This window comes from Dunckerocampus dactyliophorus, chromosome 2 (genome assembly GCF_027744805.1).
Source record: "Dunckerocampus dactyliophorus isolate RoL2022-P2 chromosome 2, RoL_Ddac_1.1, whole genome shotgun sequence".
Taxonomy (NCBI): domain Eukaryota; kingdom Metazoa; phylum Chordata; class Actinopteri; order Syngnathiformes; family Syngnathidae; genus Dunckerocampus; species Dunckerocampus dactyliophorus.
In genome coordinates, this window is record NC_072820.1 from 10,814,609 (window position 1) to 10,834,062 (window position 19,454).

Here is a 19,454-nt window from a genome sequence, read left to right on the forward strand (position 1 = left end):
CCTGAGCGAGATAAATTCTCAATATACTCACGTCTTTGTGATGAAAACCGTCACGCTCAGCTCAGGGGCGAGCCGCACGGAAACGTTTTCAGGTCAAAATTGCAAAGTATTTTATCGTTTCAGCCTCTCATCCACACGGAAACAGTATTTTTTGAAAATGGCTTCCAGAGTGGGAAAATCTAAAAACGCCAGCTCGTCGTTTCAGTATGGACTAGCAAATCCGCTACAACTGAAAAATGATATCGCCGTCACGTGACCATGTGTCTACTTTTTTTGTGACCGTGAAAAAGGTTGACACCTTCGGTAGTTTTGATCAAATCTGCCTTCTCCTCTTCTCCTCGCGATTATGACAGAATACACATTTGGATGTAGTTTTAAGCACATGAATTAAGACTAAAATAGTCATATGTACTTTCAATTGAAGAAAAAGAATCAAGAATCAGTTTTTATGAGATGTTAGGGGCCGCTGGCAATTGTCTGTGTTTGCCGCCTATGCATCCACACATCCTGTATATACTGTAGGCCTACACTCAACAAATATATAAACTCCCATCAAAGATCCAAAACCTTTTCTATATACACAAAAGGCCCATTTGTCTCAAATATTGTTCACAAATCCATCTAAATCTGTTCTGGTGAGCATTTCCCCTTGGCTGAGATAATCCATCCACTTCATGTGTGGCATGTCAAGATGCCGATCACACAGCATGATTATTTCACAGGGGTGCCACAATAAAAGGCCACCCCAAAATGTGCAGTTTTAACACACATTGTAACACCGATGCCATTTCCATAATTCTGAATTGAAACACACTGATAGCTGCTAACACAGATTGGAAATGTACAATCACAGAACAACAGCCTCAAGAGGAGATTCTCGGAGATCCATGATGAAGTCAGAAACCTTTAAGGAAAACTGCACTTTTTATGGAACTTTGTCCATCATCCACAATCCTTATGTGAGACACGAACACACGTCTTTCTCTTTTGTGTGAGGTTCTAAAGATATAAAAACAGATAAAAACAGACAGCTCATTAATGCACGTAATGGGACACACGTATGTCGCCTACAGAGACCGCTATTAAAACACCTCCAAAAACCTCCAACAAGGTTTTTTTGGTTTTATATACAGTACATGCTCTCAGCCTTCATCCACTGTGGCACACATACACAACAATGGACAGGCGAGAGCGCGTAGTGATATCCCTATGCTACGAGCTCCCCACAAACCCAAGCTTGCAACATTCCATCTTTATGTTAAAATGTTTAGCATTTTGCACCTTAATTTTTACATTTTGCACCTTTATATTTATATTTTTTACCTGTAAATAATGTGCAATGTCAAGGACTATAGTGAGCTGTGTGTTGTGATAAAAAAACGGTCAACACTTGAAATTGCCTGTTGTTATTTCCTGATCGGAGGCGTAACCCCTGTGACGTAATGACAATGGAAAATGAAACTGGTGTCGGAGTCAGAGTTTATGTGCAGTAAGTAAACTTCCCTCCTTTAATCAAATAGTCAGCTAGCCAATTCTGCAGAGTCGACCCTTTTGATGAAGAAGATGGTGAAAAGAAAGAAAGATACGAAGTGCGGTGCCACACCGTATAGCACCAGAAGCTGCACTAATGGTAACGGGTATCTTTTTTATTATTGGATACCTTCAGTATAACAATGTTCTGAAAAAGAATAAATTCAGGGACTTATAATATTCTAAAATTGTTGGTCTTGTGGTTGTATCCATCCATCAGTTTTCTATGCCGCTTATCCTCACTACGGTTGTGAGTATGCTGGAGCCTATCCCAGCTGACTTCGGGCGAGAGGCGGGGTACACCCTAGACTGGTCGCCAGCCAATCGCAGGGCACATATAGACAAACAACCATTCACACTAACATTCATACCTATGGACAATTTAGAGTCACCAATTAACCTAACATGCATGTTTTTGGAATGTGGGAGGAAACCGGAGTACCCGGAGAAAACCCACGCACGCACGGGGAGAACATGCAAACTCCCAACGAGAGATGCCCAACGAACCCAGATCTTCCCGATCTCCTGACTGCGTGGCCAACATGCTAACCACTAAGCCACCGTGCGGCCTTTGGTTGGATTCAATGTTAAAAAAAATTATATGGCTCTCACGGAAATACATTTTAAAATATGTGGCTTTCATGGCAAAGGTTCCCGGCCCCTGCTGTAGAGGATGTCAGGTGAGATACGTTGCGGTCGTTACTAGTAGGTCTATGTATCCGTACCCTTATGCCAGGTCACATTTTGCTATGCATGCACAAATTAGCATTAAAACATCACAGGACTTATTCAACACATGAAACCCTCCTTCCTTCCCTCGGAGGTGCCTGCCCCCTATCTGTGAAGGAGACCTTTGGAAAGTTTCCACGTCTTGACATGCATGATTTCATGAGTTCAGAAAGCTGCTCACATGAGCCAGCAAAAGAAGGTTCTCAGACTAAACTGTTTTCTAATCTTCAGAATGAAATAGTAAAATACATTTCTCTTGGAGATGAATAAAGTATCGACCCTATCTGTCTGTCTGTCTGTCTGTCTACAGTATCTATCTGTCTATCTATCCATCTGTCTATCTATCTAGCTATGCATCTATCTGTCTATCTATCCATCTATCTGTCTATCTATCATCTATCCATCTGTCTATCTGTCCATCTGTCTATCTGTACATCTGTCTATCTGTCTATCTATCCATCGGTCTTTCTGTCCATCTGTCCATCCGTCCATCCATCCATCCATCCATTCATTCATCCATCCATCCATCCATCCATCCATCCATCCATCCATCCATCCATCCATCCATCTATCTATGCATATATAAAAATCTATTTGTCTAACACTAGTCTCTCTAGTAGTAGCACAACATTTGAATCACACTTTATACCGTGTTATTATGAGGGGTTGCGTTCATAGACATCACGTAATTTAAGGTAAATCTAATTGTTTTCAGTGTATTTTCCAGCATACTTAAATGTAGAAAATTGTAGATGCAAATGAACAGCTACGAAGTGAGTCCACTTCATGGTTTTCTTTATCGTCCTGTTTATTTACACGCATTATAAAGTCCTTTTTGTGATGTTCAGAGTGTCCCTGAACGCATCTCGCATTCTTGTAACGAGAACGAGGCAGTGTCTTTCCCAGGATGAGCGGACTAGAGACGTGTGCGTGAGTTGGAGATACATGTGGTATACTGTATGGTGCTGGAATTGTGCTGCTCTTGATGTGTTCGGGTCAGAATGAAGTTAGAAAACAGCGTCAGACGCTGTGTGACGGTGGGGGGACGCTCCACTGTGCACAGTGCTTGCTTAATTACACAAAAAAATGTATCGGAATTCATGAATAAATGAATGAACGCGTTATTTTTGCCGGCCCTAATATTAATACATAAAATTATGATTTCATTGTCTTAAAATTTTGTTTTTTTTGACCTCACCTAATATTACTTAATACTATTATTAATGATATTATTAAATATGATCTAAAAATATTCTATTTTATATTTTTCTTGTAATATTAAGACTTATTTGTCTAAAATCACAACCTTTTCCCTTGTACAGTATTATTATAACCTCTTTCTTGCAAAGTAATGACTTTTTTCCTCGTAGTAGCTCGACTTTATTGGTTCAGAAAAATGTTACCGCTTAATTCTCGTAAAATCACAGCTTTTTTTTCCCCTTTGAATATTATGAAAGGAATTCCATAAAATTCACATTTTTTTTCCGTAAAATTGTAGCTTCACTTTTGTAATATTTGACTTCATATCTTTAGATAATGATTGTATTATCATTGTATTATTATTTCATATACTACTGTTCTGGATTCCACTTGATGGTCCGTAGTGTAAAAGAGGATGCTGTTGTGGACTGATCGGACTTGTGTGACCACGTCACAACTTCTGTGTGCACCTCCTTCTCCATCTGTTCCTACGGAGGTGACCATACACTGTAGGGATATGCTCACATTTATGGAATGATAGTTTGTGTTGGCTGGGGTTGAGTGGTAGAGCGAAACAGGCAGCTGGAAATGGAAGCTAAAATGGAATGTGAGGAATTGGGTTGTGTGGTAGGGGCCCCCTTCAAGCCTAACAAACTCAGGGAGGTCCGAGGCCTGGTCTGGAGGCCTTGGATAAATAAACCGCGTGAGATGACCATGCGTTGTGCAGATATCTTCCATCACAGCGCCTGGGAGTCCGCACACACCCAAGCCTCTTTCTGTCCCAGATGCTCATCACATCTCTATTCTGACTTCCATACTTGCTTTTACTCCTCTTCTGGCCTCCATCTTTCCTGCAACTCCTTCCCAGTCATTTCTCCCCTCCACTACCACCAACCACCGTGCATTTCATGTCTCCCCAGCGACTCCATCCATCTGTCTGTTCGTCCATGCATGCATGGCTGGCTTTCTGTCTGGGGTTCTGTATGTGCCATAGGCAGCCCTACGGAACCGCTCTGGCATCCAGCCGTCTCACAGCAGCCAACACCCTGAAGGTTGAGGCCCACCACGTGTTTATTTAGAAAAGGAAGAGGCGTCCAGGCTGCTTGAAAACAGCATTTGTTCTTTTTTTCCACCTCTCAGGGATCGTAAACTGGATGGAACAATTCATTTCAGGGCCTCAGACATAGTGAAGATTGAACATATGCCACCACAGCGAGTATAATATATCTGCAGTGCTTATTCTACATTAGTGACCAGCGATATCAGGGCATCCTATTGTTGCATTCAAGTTCCTAAGGGTCAAACATGGTCGGAATGATGAGAAGGTTGCTTAATGTGCCCAAAAAAGTAGACACGTTTGGATAAAAGTGGTAAATCTGTGCTTTCAAAACTTAAAGCACACTCACATACACTACCAGTCAAAGGTTTGGAGACACTGACCCATGCTGCTGAATGAGAAGGTGTGGCTAACATTTAACTGGCAGTGTGCACTGGCTGCCGAAGAACAAGCTTCAGGTGCCGGGCTGGAAAAGGACCAGGCAATTAGCATCTAAAGTGTCGGAAAAAGAAACATTAAAAATGGTAAATGTGTCATGTCAAGTCAAAATATTTTGTGAATGCGATATCGTGTGAATAAAGAGATAATATAACGAGCAAAAAACTAGCGCCTTTTTGAGAATAAAGTCTAAATAAAGTCTAAAAATTGCATTTTGTTTTAGAAGTTGGAATATTATAAGAAAAAATATTATATTCATATAATTATTTATACATTACATTTATATTTATATATTATATTTATATAATATTTAATATTAAGCAGTAATATTGAGAGAAACAAGATTTTAGAATAAAAAAACATAAGAATTTTTTTTTAAAGAATAAGTTTGAATAATAAGACAAAAAATTTAACATTTTTTACAATAAAATCAGAACATAATAAAAATGAAGTTTTCCAAGAAAAAAATCTGAATTTATTCTTAGAATAAAATCATAATACTAAGAGAATAAATGGCAACTGATGGACAATAAAGTCATAATATAACAAAAAAAAATATACAATAAAGTTGAAATATGAAAAATTGTTGTTTTTTTCTTAAATAAAGTTGTAATCAGGGGCGTCCCAAAGGGGGGAAAGTTAGGACAATTCCAAAGGCCCAGACTGACAGGGACACCATTAAATAGGTAAATAATTTTGCTATCTGGTTGTGATTTAAAAAAACAAACAAATATAGTCTACAATTGACCATTGCCCAAAAGTAAACTTCCATATTGACTGACCCCCCCCCCCATCATAGCTACATGAAATGGTTTGGTCCACTACTGCCTTAGTGCTTAGTAGCTGTGAAGGACACTAGAACTGAACAGGACTGTCAATCTGCATCCACTTCCGTAGGAGGCCCTGCGCGGGTTTGGCCGCCATAACGGTGAGCAGGATCCAGAAACATTGCATTGTAAACATGTCTTTCATACTGCTGCTCAGGTTTTTATTGATATCTATCTACATGTAGGACGTATTTCTGCAGTCATGGATTTGTACACATTTATATGTATGTATGCACTTATAAATCCACTGTGTTCAGTAAATAACATTCATCCGTTTCATCAAAGTGTACGCACAGCGTATAACTTTATTTCACACTCAGCTCAGCGCTAGTGAATATGTGTTGTCCGCCTAGCCCCGCCCACCTCTCTTGCTCACCATCATGGCGGACTTTCTGCTCCATGATGTACCACACTCTGTTCCATTCATTTGCGGCCGAATGGACAGTCCTATTCAATTCTAGTAGCCTTGGTGGGTGCAGCGTGTTGCCTGTCAGGCGGCAGTGGCGGCAGAGCAGAGTGAAACTATGCTGCCAGCGCCTAATAAAATAATGTCTGGTAGTGAAACAAGGAATGAGAGAAACATGATTTTTTTTTTTTTTTTTTTCATGGGGCCCAGAATTCCTGGTGGCGACGCTGGTTGTAATGTTATGAGAATGTTTTTAAAAGAATAAAGTCCTAATGTAACAAAAAAATATGATTATTTTTACCATGAAGTTGAAATATTTGTTTAACGTTAAGTTAAAATTTATTTCTAAAAGATCAAGTTGTAATATTACAAGAAAAACTTTGCATATACATTTTTACTGAGGTAACAACATCATTTTCAATGAAAAGAACCCAAATAATACTGATTTCAGGATGATATAGGTTAAGAAAAGCTAACAAAATAATACAAAGATGATTAGAAATGAAACATTTCCTTACTTTCTCTCTTTTTAAAAATTCTTATGTGTTATCAGAGTCCGTCTTTTCTCAAACCTTTGATTGTAAAAAGTGTGACAACAAAAAAATTAAACCTCGTCATAAAACATTTTCATCTTGGGTGTTCCCCTTCATTTTCACTTCACATATTTCTGGGGGAAAACCCCAGCGAGTCGACATGACTTTTCTATAATTAAGCAGATATCAATGAAAAGGCAACAAGAGTGACAGTTTTGTGCGTTAAAAACGTTTCTTGTCAGTTTAGGAGACGAGCCGGAGCTACCACCCACAGTCTCACACAAGATTAATCATGATAATGCATTTCTTTAGCTCCTTTTGTCAGCGTAATGAATGGTTGCTTTTCTGGGGGCAAAAACACACAAAACACAGAGCGCGACACAGACACACACTTTTCTTTAAGTCTTTGTTTGTGCGCTTGTAACAGAGGTATTGTCAGAGGAGCTGAGCAGGTGGCGACGCCAACCCAGACCTGTGCTCTTTAAAAGGCCCAACACAAGCTCGCATGTAAACATGTCTGATTAGCACCACTGCAGCGATTCAAATGCTTTAAAGATGATATCCATTCAAAACTCCATCATCTCTGGTTGCATTTCTGACAGTTACAATGGCACTGAGTTCAGAGCAGACCTCCACCAAGGCCAAGCAATCCAAAATGAGCTCAATATCACGTAAGAAACCTGACATCATTTTCCAGAAAGTTAAGACACGTGCACTCAGGAAGGAACACACGGAAAAACGACTGACATTACAATACCTTTATCCACAAAAATGTACTGGCATCTTCCAACGTATCCATTTTTCATGATCTTCTGTGGTTCTGCAAACAACAAACAGACGCACAAATGACGATGAAAACTTGACCCTTTCAGCCAAACTAAAGCTCTGCTTAATATTTCACAAAGACCTAAAAGAGACTAACTGAAAAGAAAACAAAAGGAATATAGGATTTTACACACACACAAAAAAGTCATAGCTTCATGAGAATAAAGTTATATCATTATCAGAAAAAGTTGTAGTTACAAAAGCCAGCAATGTCATTTTAAAGTCATCATTTCGTCAAGAATGAAATCGGAACTTTGGGTGAGAAAGTCACATTTTTAAGAAATAAACTTGTAATATAACAAGAATGAAAGTGTAATTTCATGACAATTTGTGATTTTACAAGAATTAAAGTCTGAATTTTATGACAAAATAAAGTCATTCGATTGCAAGAAAGTATGACTTATCTTATGTTGTAGATTTCTAATCATAACAATAATGGATTAGGTTTTTTAAGGCCCCCAAAGCGCTTCACAATGAAGTGAACCCATTATTCATTGTGAATTTCTCTTGGAGATCAATAATCTATCTATTTATTATTCACTCCTCAGTCACACACCGGTGGTGGTAAGCTACATCTGTAGCCACAGCTGCCCTGGGGTAGTCTGACGGAAACGTGGCTGCCAATTTGCGCCTACGGCCCCTCCGACGGACCACCACCAAACATTCATTCACATTCATACACCAGTGTGGGCAGCACTGGAGGCAAGGTGGGTGAAGTGTCTTGCCCAGGGACACGACGACAATGACGGGAGGGAGCGAGGATCGAAACGCCAACCTTCCGATTTGTGGATGACCTGCTCTACCTCCCGAGCCACTACATAATTTTTTAAAATCAAGAATAATTGTAAGAAATGAGGTATATGAACCAATTTCTGTGTGTCTCTATGTCATAAAATAAGTTGGATTGGGCATGAAAACTGAGAAATCAGGTCACTGGTGTGTTACTTCCTGTCCTTTTATCGGCAAAGACATCTAAGATGCGCTCGCAATCAACCACCCAGCCAATGTTTAGCTAATTAGCTTGGGGGGGCTCCACTGTGACAGGCAGGGCTGTCTGGCTTTGTTTGTGTGTGTGTCAGTGGGTCTGTTATGCCGTACTCCACCCACACACACACACACACACACACGCAGCTAGCAACATAAGCGAGTGTTGCAACTACAAAGCTAGCAAAAAAAGGCGACATGTATTGAGATGTTGACGTTGGAGACGGAGCGTGCACGCTTGGGCTGGTGTTGCTATGTGTTGCTTGGTGGCGTGTCATCTTGAAAGGTAGCGTGTGGAAGCGAGGGCAAAAAAGTGGGAGGGAGGAAAAGAACACAGAAGACAAATTGAGGAAGTGTTGTGCTAATATGTCAGGGTCAGCAGCACACACACACACACGCACACACGCACACAGGTTTTTCTGACTGACTGCCACTTGGGTGGCCCGCTCCTTCGCTCTCTCTCCTTGCTCACCCACGGTCAGCCCTCAAGCCATGAAGCCACCCAGCTACTCGACCAACCCCCCATCGACACCACCTCCACCCTCCTGCTCTGTGTCTACATTTGTCACCACCTTATGTCATGTTCTTATCTGCCCAAATGCTTCTTTATGCTCCCTTTTCCTTCTCGTCACCATTGCAAAAAAGTGACACCTCGAAAGTCCATCACGAAACACATTTTCCAACAGGAAGTAGCGGAAATACTGCAGAAATAATACGTTCCAGGGTCAGAGCGGTCGGCATCATAAAACATTACAAGTAAAACACAATTGGATTTTAATTGCTCACTTCTCTACCATTCTAAATGGTCATGTAAGTGTAAAAAGAAGTGAAAATAAAATCAACAAGACCCAAACTTTTGATGACATCAAGTGGCAACTATGAACGGTTGCGTTAGAATCAGATTTTTTTAATTCATCTTGTTTCCAGTGTCGATTCTTCCTCTTTTGCGTGTCACAAAAACACGCATGATTGGGAGTGTTATGCATGACAGCGAAATTTCACACAGAGAGCTGCAAAACTGACCTTTTCAGCCAAAGTAGAGCTCCACGTACTTTATAAAACAACATAAGTACTTGTATGTATTCATCATATGTACCAATTATGATCAGGACCTGACCTTGTGGAGGTCAGATATTAATGTTACAGTTTTTTGATGAACCACCGGAGAGACCGTCAAAGTTTGACGCCGTGCCCCGCCCACATCCAATGGCATAGACTAAATTGGTTCGCAATCTATCATCGCCTGTTTGTCTAGTTTCCGTGATTTTCATTTGGGCTCATTTGATCAAAATCCCCGGGGTTCCTTTGTCAAAATACAGTCCTTGGTTTTCACCCAAAATGTCTGACTTCCTGTTTGTTTTAGAACCTGGGTTGGTACAACTTTTTTGCGCGTCCTGTCATAAAACTGGTGGCGGGAGCAGATTTTTTTTTTTTTTTCCAAATTTAAAGGGACCACTAATGAGTGACTTTTTAGGATTCGTGTTCGGGACCCCTGAAATTATCCAAATTTTCACCTTACAAGACGTGCTTGCAAATTTGGGTGAGTTTTCATGCATGCTGTGCTGCCATAATAATAATGGGGGGGTAATAAACAACAGTTTCAGTTGCATGACAGAAGATAATTGAGATTGAGAACCAATGTCAAGACATGTAGCTATGTGCTTCATACCTTCACAGTTCACATCTCACCTCACAAATTAGACGTGAGGAAGGTCATAGACTTCCTCCACAACTGCGGAATCGTCTCCATAAAACACACTTTTTCAATGCGCTGCGTTTTGGACAGATTCACGCCAACTTTTGTCTTTAAAACTAACCAGAGCGGCTGATCTGTCAAGAAGCCTGGCTCCCAAAAATCCCCAGAAATCGTCTTCTGTATCTTGTGATGTCCCTCTCGGCTTCGAAGGAGTAACTAACCAGCACAACAGCCGCATTTTATGTTGGAGGGTCATGTGAGACACGAGAGGGTGTCAACATCCCAATTCAACAATCAACTGTCAACACCCATTTGGAACTTTGAGGTGGCCGCACCACACAGAACACAAGCCGATGTGAACATTCCTGTCGAAACGTCACCACATCGATGCCAGATGACTGCCATGTCTGCAAGACGACATTTAGGACGCCGCCACTCGACATGGAATGCGCATTGACACTTTTTTAATTACAAATCCTAACTGTCAAAGCACCTCTGTTAATGTGCATATACGTTATACACTTCAATGTGAAGCATACCTTCATAATTGACATGAATAGTATTTCTTTTTGGCCCCCCTATTGTTGGGCAAACAGTCACGGTGGTATCGCACTGCCAAGGCTGGAGTTCGTCCAGAGATTATGAGTATAAAATACATGTTCTATTCGGGAAAAAGTCGTCACTTCCAGAAAAATAATGTTGTAAAATTGTGAACAAACAATAGAAGAAAGTTGTAAGAGTCTAATAAGAGAATAAAATCAAATTATGAAGAGAATTCAATTGAAAATTGACAACAAGAGATCATTTTAAAATAAAAATGCTGTAACACGACAGGAATAAAGTTATGTTTGTAGAACAATATGACAAAATGAATTTGAGCGAGAATAACGTAATACCAGCGAATAAAAGTCATAAAGTAAAGAATAAAGTACATAATCATTTTCTGAAAAAAATACTTCTGTAATATTGCTGCAAAAAAAGACCTTTTTTTTAAAAGAGTAAAGTCAAAATATTAGTTGTAATTTTACAAGAAAAAAAGTATTTTTTTTAAATAATAATGTTGCGATAAAAGAATAAATTAAAAAATATACTACAAAAATAGAGTCCAAATCTTAAGAGAATAAAGTTGTAAATTTATGAGAAAAAAGAGTTCATATTTTTATATTAATGTCACAATAAATTTTTTTAAACACATTAGTAAAATACACTCAAAATATTAAGAGAATAATGTGTGTCTTTGAGAGAAAAAGTCATTAAAAATAATATATTAAAAAATCTGAAGACAACAAAGTTGCAACTTAATAAAAACACGTCACTGGAACACTGGACATGTCATTTTTTGAATTATGTGAATGACTTTATTATCGCTATGTTATCTTGTCTCTTTGTGCAGCTCATTTCATGGGTGGAGATCTTAAAAGATGTCAGACAGATCCAAACTGAGATAGCGCCTGTCTAACACCTGCAGTGGAAACGACAATCAGTGGAGAGAGACAGTACTGATTAGTTTGTGTGATGGCAGATTAACAATGGCCACACACACACACAGGTAAGTACACACATTAATGTGCGAACACACACGCGAGCAAACACGCGAATGAACTACTGGGCGGTCTCAGCCATGGTGGCGTTGTCTTGAGGGGACTCTAGGGGTCCTTGTATAAATACACAAAGCTTTAGGCAAACACTGGCAGCTGCCACATCTCATCTTGGGCTGGGAAAGGGAGGTCAGAGTGGGAGATGGATGAAAGATGTTGACAAAGACGCAGAAAAGGAGTGCACAATGTGGTGCACCTTTAAATGTACACACTGCTTTGGGGTTTTGATGTGAAAGAGTGCACTATTCAGCACTGCAGGAGGTGACAGTGTGGTTTAGACACACAGGCACTGTATAAAACATGGAATTGTGTCTTGTGCCCTTGAACATGGTACTATTAAACCTTGTGTGACACTTGTGCAGAGCCCGCGCAAGGGGGTGCGATGTTGCTTTGTTTTTTTTATTATTATTTTTCTGTCATTATTATTATTAGTACGAATAAGTAAAATTGCTTTCTCTGGCTTTTAGAATACCAAATCTTGCAAGCGTGTGTATCCTGGTTAACATTTACATATACAGTACTGTTATCCACAACGTAGAACCCCCAAAACCTGCTCAGTACCGTCCCAAAGAGATTTATGAAAGAATAGCAGTCACCGCCAGTGCATCCATCTCATTGACGTCAAATTCGGTAGACGTTAATCATGACAGAATGCACAAAAATGAAAAAACAACCATTGCTATAAGACCCACAGGTGACGTGCGCATAGCCAAGCTACAGCGACATTTTAATTATTACTAACATTGTTATGCTGATCGAACCACAAGGCCTCAGACCACTACAAAAAAGGCAAGGCTACATGTCTGAGCTGACACCACTGCTGCTGTGTTTTTATTTCTGAGTTTGGAAAGGTAACGCTAGGTGTAGGCGTTCATTTCTATGTTGTTGTGTGAAATCAATGCGCCGAGTACTTCGAAGTTCCAGTAATGCTAAGAACGGCCAAAATAAGGCAAAATACTGTGTAGTGTTCCCTCGCTACATCGCGGTTCACCTTTTGTGGATTTTTTTAAAGTGCAATTTTGCATATATTTACATTTATATAAGACCGTATGAACACACATTGTGTTCTGCGTCCTTGTGGTGTATTAGAGTGATCTATCGGTGCTCTGTTGTTTGTGTCTGTTCTTGTATTTACTACCAGTACAGGGTGTTGTACACTCATGTAAGAGTTGAAGACGTGCGCAGCTCCACCTCGTCTATGTGTTCATATGCCTGTACGAGTATATTAGCAACCCATAGTAGACAATAGTCAGGTAAATATAGAGCCACAACAGTCCTTATTGGCTAAGGGAGAACCCGCCTGTTGTGTTCTGCCTCCTGATTTGCTGTAGACCATTGTCAATCAATCTCCTTCGTGCAATTTCTTGTTGTGGGCAATAGTTGCTAGCAAACTAGCTAACTGTGTGAACTGCTTGCTAACCGCCAATAAACAATAGAAGAAAAAGAAGCTAACTGGCTATACAAATCTTCAATTCAAGGAGTCGGACGAGGAGAAGGACGTCAGCAGAAGCAATATGTTTTAACAAGGATACAAAAACGCTACACCCGAACGCCGCAGGACGAGGCACGGGCAGAGGAGTGAAAATGCGTGAGTCACCTGATAATATTTTGTCTCCAACCTTGTAGATCGATCACTCAAATTCAAGATTGTTTGTTAATGGCTGTCTGAGAAAAGTGTATAAAGTGTATGGTGAGGGGTTTTACAGACTTAGAACATACTGTATATAATAATGGCAAACAGTGACAGTGACTATAGGGGTGTTACTTCATGTCTAGAGGGCTCTAATAATGTTAAATACCGTATTTAGAAGGTTGTAAACGGTTTTCTATGCTCTAACTACGAATATATTACAGTTATAAAGAAGGAATCCTACTTTGTGGAAATACACTTGCTATATAACCTTGGTTGGTATAAATTGGAACAAGCTGCAGTTGTGTCTTGTAAGGGCGCCTTACAAAGAGGTTGACAGTGGCAAACAATGAAAAAGAAACCCTATCTGCCGTCTTTTTGACAGCAAAACAAATATTTCTACAAAAATCCAAAAATAGTGTCTTAGCAACAGTTTGATCTGAAAAGCATCTAAGGTTTACCAAATAACAGCATACCTTCCATTTCAAGTGTGTTTAGTACAAATGCATGCTACTTTCCATTCACTTTTTTCATCAACTAACGGATCTGTCAAGCTAAATCTCTCATCTGGTAACTCGACAATAAAATGAGAGCGAGCCGACCATAAAAGTAGGTTTGTAGTAGATGCACGTGTTCTCGAGATGCCCGCCTGTTATGTTTTTATACCCACGATGACATCATCCCAATTTTCATTTTTATAGCATCTTCGTCTGTGTAGGCTCTCAGTCGTACAGGAGTTGTCCATCGAGGAAAAGGCTTCTTGAGACGTCATCTGTACTTCTGTGTAGAAGGTGTCGGACGTTTCGCTCCTCATCCGAAGAGCTTCGTCAGCAAACTAATAAGTGCTGGTAGCTTAGGCCTTAAATACAGTAAGAGTGGGCGGAATTGGTGTGTCAACACCCTCCTCCTATTGGTTCGTTACACTAAGCCTGGGCGGAGCAGTGGTATAATCCTATCCTGTTATTCACACCTACGATAAAAGGGAAGTGTCGCTCCCTGAATTGGGTATGAACGACTCTGATACTGGCTTGTTAGCATCTATTGTTCTGGCTCGGCCCTGCCTTCACCTCATTTGCAAGACTAAGAGCTGTGGGTTTTGGTCTCAGTAACCTGCTGAACACAGGGTCCAAATTGAACCTCAAACCACCATTCCGATTCAATGATGGGTTCTGTTGTTTGACAAAAATAGCTTCCTTTACTCCTCTTTCAAACCATCTGTTTTCTTTGGCCAAAATCTTTACCTCGCTGTCCTGAAAAGAGTGATTGGTAGCTTTCAGGTGTAGATGTACTGCTGATTGAGGACCACTAGCATTGTCCCTGCGATGTTGATAAAGCCTTTTTTGGAGCATTTGCTTAGTTTCCCCAATGTAGTGCTCTTTGCATTCCTCATCTTTACAGTGGATGGAATAGACCACATTGCTCTGTTTCTGGTTTGGAGCCTTGTCTTTAGGATGCACTAATTTTTGTCTCAGGGTATTTACTGGTTTGAAATAGGTAGGAATTTTGTGTTGCCATAAGATCCTCTGGAGTTTTTCGGAGACCCCCGCTACATAAGGGACTACCACTCCTCTCCTTTTTGCTTCTGTGGGCTTTTGGGTTTCTTTCCCTACTCTCTTCTTTTGACATTTGTTAAAAGCCCACCGTGGGTACCCACAGGTTGAGAGCGCTCTCTGGACATGTTGTGTCTCCTTTTTCTTTCCCTCAGCACTAGTTGGTATTTGTTCCGCTCTATGTTGGAGGGTCCTAATAACCCCTAGTTTATGTTGTAGTGGATGGTTTGATTCAAAAAGCAGGTATTGGTCAGTGTGTGTGGCCTTTCTAAAGACCTCTGTAAGTAGCTGTCTGTCCTTTCCTATAATTACCTTGCAGTCTAAGAAGGCTAGTTGGTTTTCTTTAGTGTCCTCGCGAGTAAATTTGATATTGGTGTCCACCGCATTGATGTGATCTGTGAAAGACTGAATTTCTTGTTTTTTGATTATGACAAAGGTGTCATCCACGTATCTAAACCAGTGCCTTGGTTTTGTCCCTGAGAAGGATGTGAGAGCCTGTTTCTCCATCTCTTCCATGTACAGATTCGCCACTATGGGTGAGACTGGTGAGCCCATAGCACAACCATGAATTTGTCTGTAGAATTTCCCTCTAAACTGAAAATATGTGGTGTTAAGGCAAATTTCCAGTAATTGGCAGATGTGGTCAGCACTAAGTTTTGTTCTCCGATGCAGAGTTGAGTCCTCGAGCAGTCTCTTCCTCACCACCGAGACTGCTGCTGAGGTGGGGACAGATGTGAAAAGTGAAGTCACATCATAAGACACCAAAGTTTCCTCTGGCTCCAATCTGAGGTCTTTGATGCTCGCCACAAACCCTTTTGTGTTCTCTATATGATGATCAGTGTTGCCTACCAATGGGGATAAGACTGTTTTTACATATTTCGCTACATTGTACGTGGTAGAGTCAATGCTACAGACAATGGGTCTGAGGGGAAACCCTTCCTTGTGGATTTTTGGAAGGCCATAGATACATGGTGTAGCCTCCCCAGGGTATAACCTATGATACATCTGTCTGTCAATTAGTTCTTCCTTCTCTAACTTTTGGAGACAGTGTATGATTTCTTTCTTATACCTACTGGATGGGTCCCTTTTAAGTTGCTCATATGTGTTGGCATCACTAATTAGACTTGTTATTTTTTCTTCGTAGTCCAATGTGTTGAGAACCACTGTGCATCTGCCCTTATCAGCTGGTAAGATGGTGATGCTCTCATCTTTCTGCAGAGCCGCTAATGCTTTCCTCTCACCTAACGTGATATTGGACGGTGGTGGTTTGGCACTACTGAGAAGGGCCGATATTCTCAGACGAAGGTCCCCTGCCTCTGTTCTAGAAAGGTTATTGTTCCTGATGGCCGATTCAGCTGCTGTGATATAGTCTACTGTGGGTATCGTTTTAGGAGTCACTGAGAAGTTGAGACCCTTGGTTAATACTGCCTTCTCTGTCTCCGAGAGGCTTCTGTCTGACAGATTTTTGATCCAATTTTCTTTAGTATTGGTCTGATTCCCCCCATCCTTAGTGTTTACGACAAGCTGTGGTCGATTTTCCAATAGAAGTTTCTGGAATTTTCCCTTATGCCTTTCTTTGGTTTTGCTATGGTGCTTCATATAACCTGATTTGGTAAATTCACAAACCTCCTGATAGGTTTCGTGCGTAAGCTTGGTTTGCAATCTCTGATAGAAGGTTTCTACTTCAGACTGTTTATTTTTTATCTCTATGTTAAGTCTCCTAATTCTCAAATTCTGTATTTTTCTGATGTAGTTTTGTTGCATTTTCCTTGCCAAGTGTCCTTGCTCAAGGGACGCTTGCCTCATGCATTTGGGGATTAACCTACTCTGCCTGCATCTAAGATTGAATCTGAGGTGGTTCCTTAAATCTGCTAATTTAAGAGTGGCCTTTTCTAAGCTACGTACCAGCAGAAGGATGTCTCTCCCAAAGTTGGTCGCAATGCGTCTGTGTAGGCTCTCAGTCGTACAGGAGTTGTCCATCGAGGAAAAGGCTTCTTGAGACGTCATCTGTACTAATTAGTGATGCCAACACATATGAGCAACTTAAAAGGGACCCATCCAGTAGGTATAAGAAAGAAATCATACACTGTCTCCAAAAGTTAGAGAAGGAAGAACTAATTGACAGACAGATGTATCATAGGTTATACCCTGGGGAGGCTACACCATGTATCTATGGCCTTCCAAAAATCCACAAGGAAGGGTTTCCCCTCAGACCCATTGTCTGTAGCATTGACTCTACCACGTACAATGTAGCGAAATATGTAAAAACAGTCTTATCCCCATTGGTAGGCAACACTGATCATCATATAGAGAACACAAAAGGGTTTGTGGCGAGCATCAAAGACCTCAGATTGGAGCCAGAGGAAACTTTGGTGTCTTATGATGTGACTTCACTTTTCACATCTGTCCCCACCTCAGCAGCAGTCTCGGTGGTGAGGAAGAGACTGCTCGAGGACTCAACTCTGCATCGGAGAACAAAACTTAGTGCTGACCACATCTGCCAATTACTGGAAATTTGCCTTAACACCACATATTTTCAGTTTAGAGGGAAATTCTACAGACAAATTCATGGTTGTGCTATGGGCTCACCAGTCTCACCCATAGTGGCGAATCTGTACATGGAAGAGATGGAGAAACAGGCTCTCACATCCTTCTCAGGGACAAAACCAAGGCACTGGTTTAGATACGTGGATGACACCTTTGTCATAATCAAAAAACAAGAAATTCAGTCTTTCACAGATCACATCAATGCGGTGGACACCAATATCAAATTTACTCGCGAGGACACTAAAGAAAACCAACTAGCCTTCTTAGACTGCAAGGTAATTATAGGAAAGGACAGACAGCTACTTACAGAGGTCTTTAGAAAGGCCACACACACTGACCAATACCTGCTTTTTGAATCAAACCATCCACTACAACATAAACTAGGGGTTATTAGGACCCTCCAACATAGAGCGGAACAAATACCAACTAGTGCTGAGGGAAAGAAAAAGGAGACACAACATGTCCAGAGAGCGCTCTCAACCTGTGGGTACCCACGGTGGGCTTTTAACAAATGTCAAAAGAAGAGAGTAGGGAAAGAAACCCAAAAGCCCACAGAAGCAAAAAGGAGAGGAGTGGTAGTCCCTTATGTAGCGGGGGTCTCCGAAAAACTCCAGAGGATCTTATGGCAACACAAAATTCCTACCTATTTCAAACCAGTAAATACCCTGAGACAAAAATTAGTGCATCCTAAAGACAAGGCTCCAAACCAGAAACAGAGCAATGTGGTCTATTCCATCCACTGTAAAGATGAGGAATGCAAAGAGCACTACATTGGGGAAACTAAGCAAATGCTCCAAAAAAGGCTTTATCAACATCGCAGGGACAATGCTAGTGGTCCTCAATCAGCAGTACATCTACACCTGAAAGCTACCAATCACTCTTTTCAGGACAGCGAGGTAAAGATTTTGGCCAAAGAAAACAGATGGTTTGAAAGAGGAGTAAAGGAAGCTATTTTTGTCAAACAACAGAACCCATCATTGAATCGGAATGGTGGTTTGAGGTTCAATTTGGACCCTGTGTTCAGCAGGTTACTGAGACCAAAACCCACAGCTCTTAGTCTTGCAAATGAGGTGAAGGCAGGGCCGAGCCAGAACAATAGATGCTAACAAGCCAGTATCAGAGTCGTTCATACCCAATTCAGGGAGCGACACTTCCCTTTTATCGTAGGTGTGAATAACAGGATAGGATTATACCACTGCTCCGCCCAGGCTTAGTGTAACGAACCAATAGGAGGAGGGTGTTGGCACACCAATTCCGCCCACTCTTACTGTATTTAAGGCCTAAGCTACCAGCACTTATTAGTTTGCTGACGAAGCTCTTCGGATGAGGAGCGAAACGTCCGACACCTTCTACACAGAAGTACAGATGACGTCTCAAGAAGCCTTTTCCTCGGTTTATAGCATCTTATTCATCGGAGTGACTTTACATGAGGAAGGGCTTTGAAAGTACACATCATGTAAAAGCTTTTATCGTTTTCTCGCCATCGAGGCTTTCCCTGAGACACATCCTAGTTCGCAGGCCAAATCTGTCTGACTCGTGCGAAGCCTCAGACACAAAAGGAAAGTGAGGACATCGTAAATCACGCACACACACACAAAGCTTCCACACAGACACCTCGGTCCGCGTCGTCTCCCTTCGTGACTAAAGAACTTCCAACCTGTAATTTAAGAAACGCTCTGCCGAAGGGGTGTAATAAATCTTGTCACAGCAAAGAGAACAGAAAGGGAAAGAAGATGAGGAGGGGGGAAAAAAGGGAAGAAAGGCCAGCGAGTATCCTTCCTCTTCTGAGGAGTGTGTGAATGTGTGCTATGGTTGGGTGTTGGTGTTAACTGATACAGGATCAGGCTGGGTGGTCCACAACTGACACATACACCATTTTTGTGTACAAATAAACGTAACCCCCC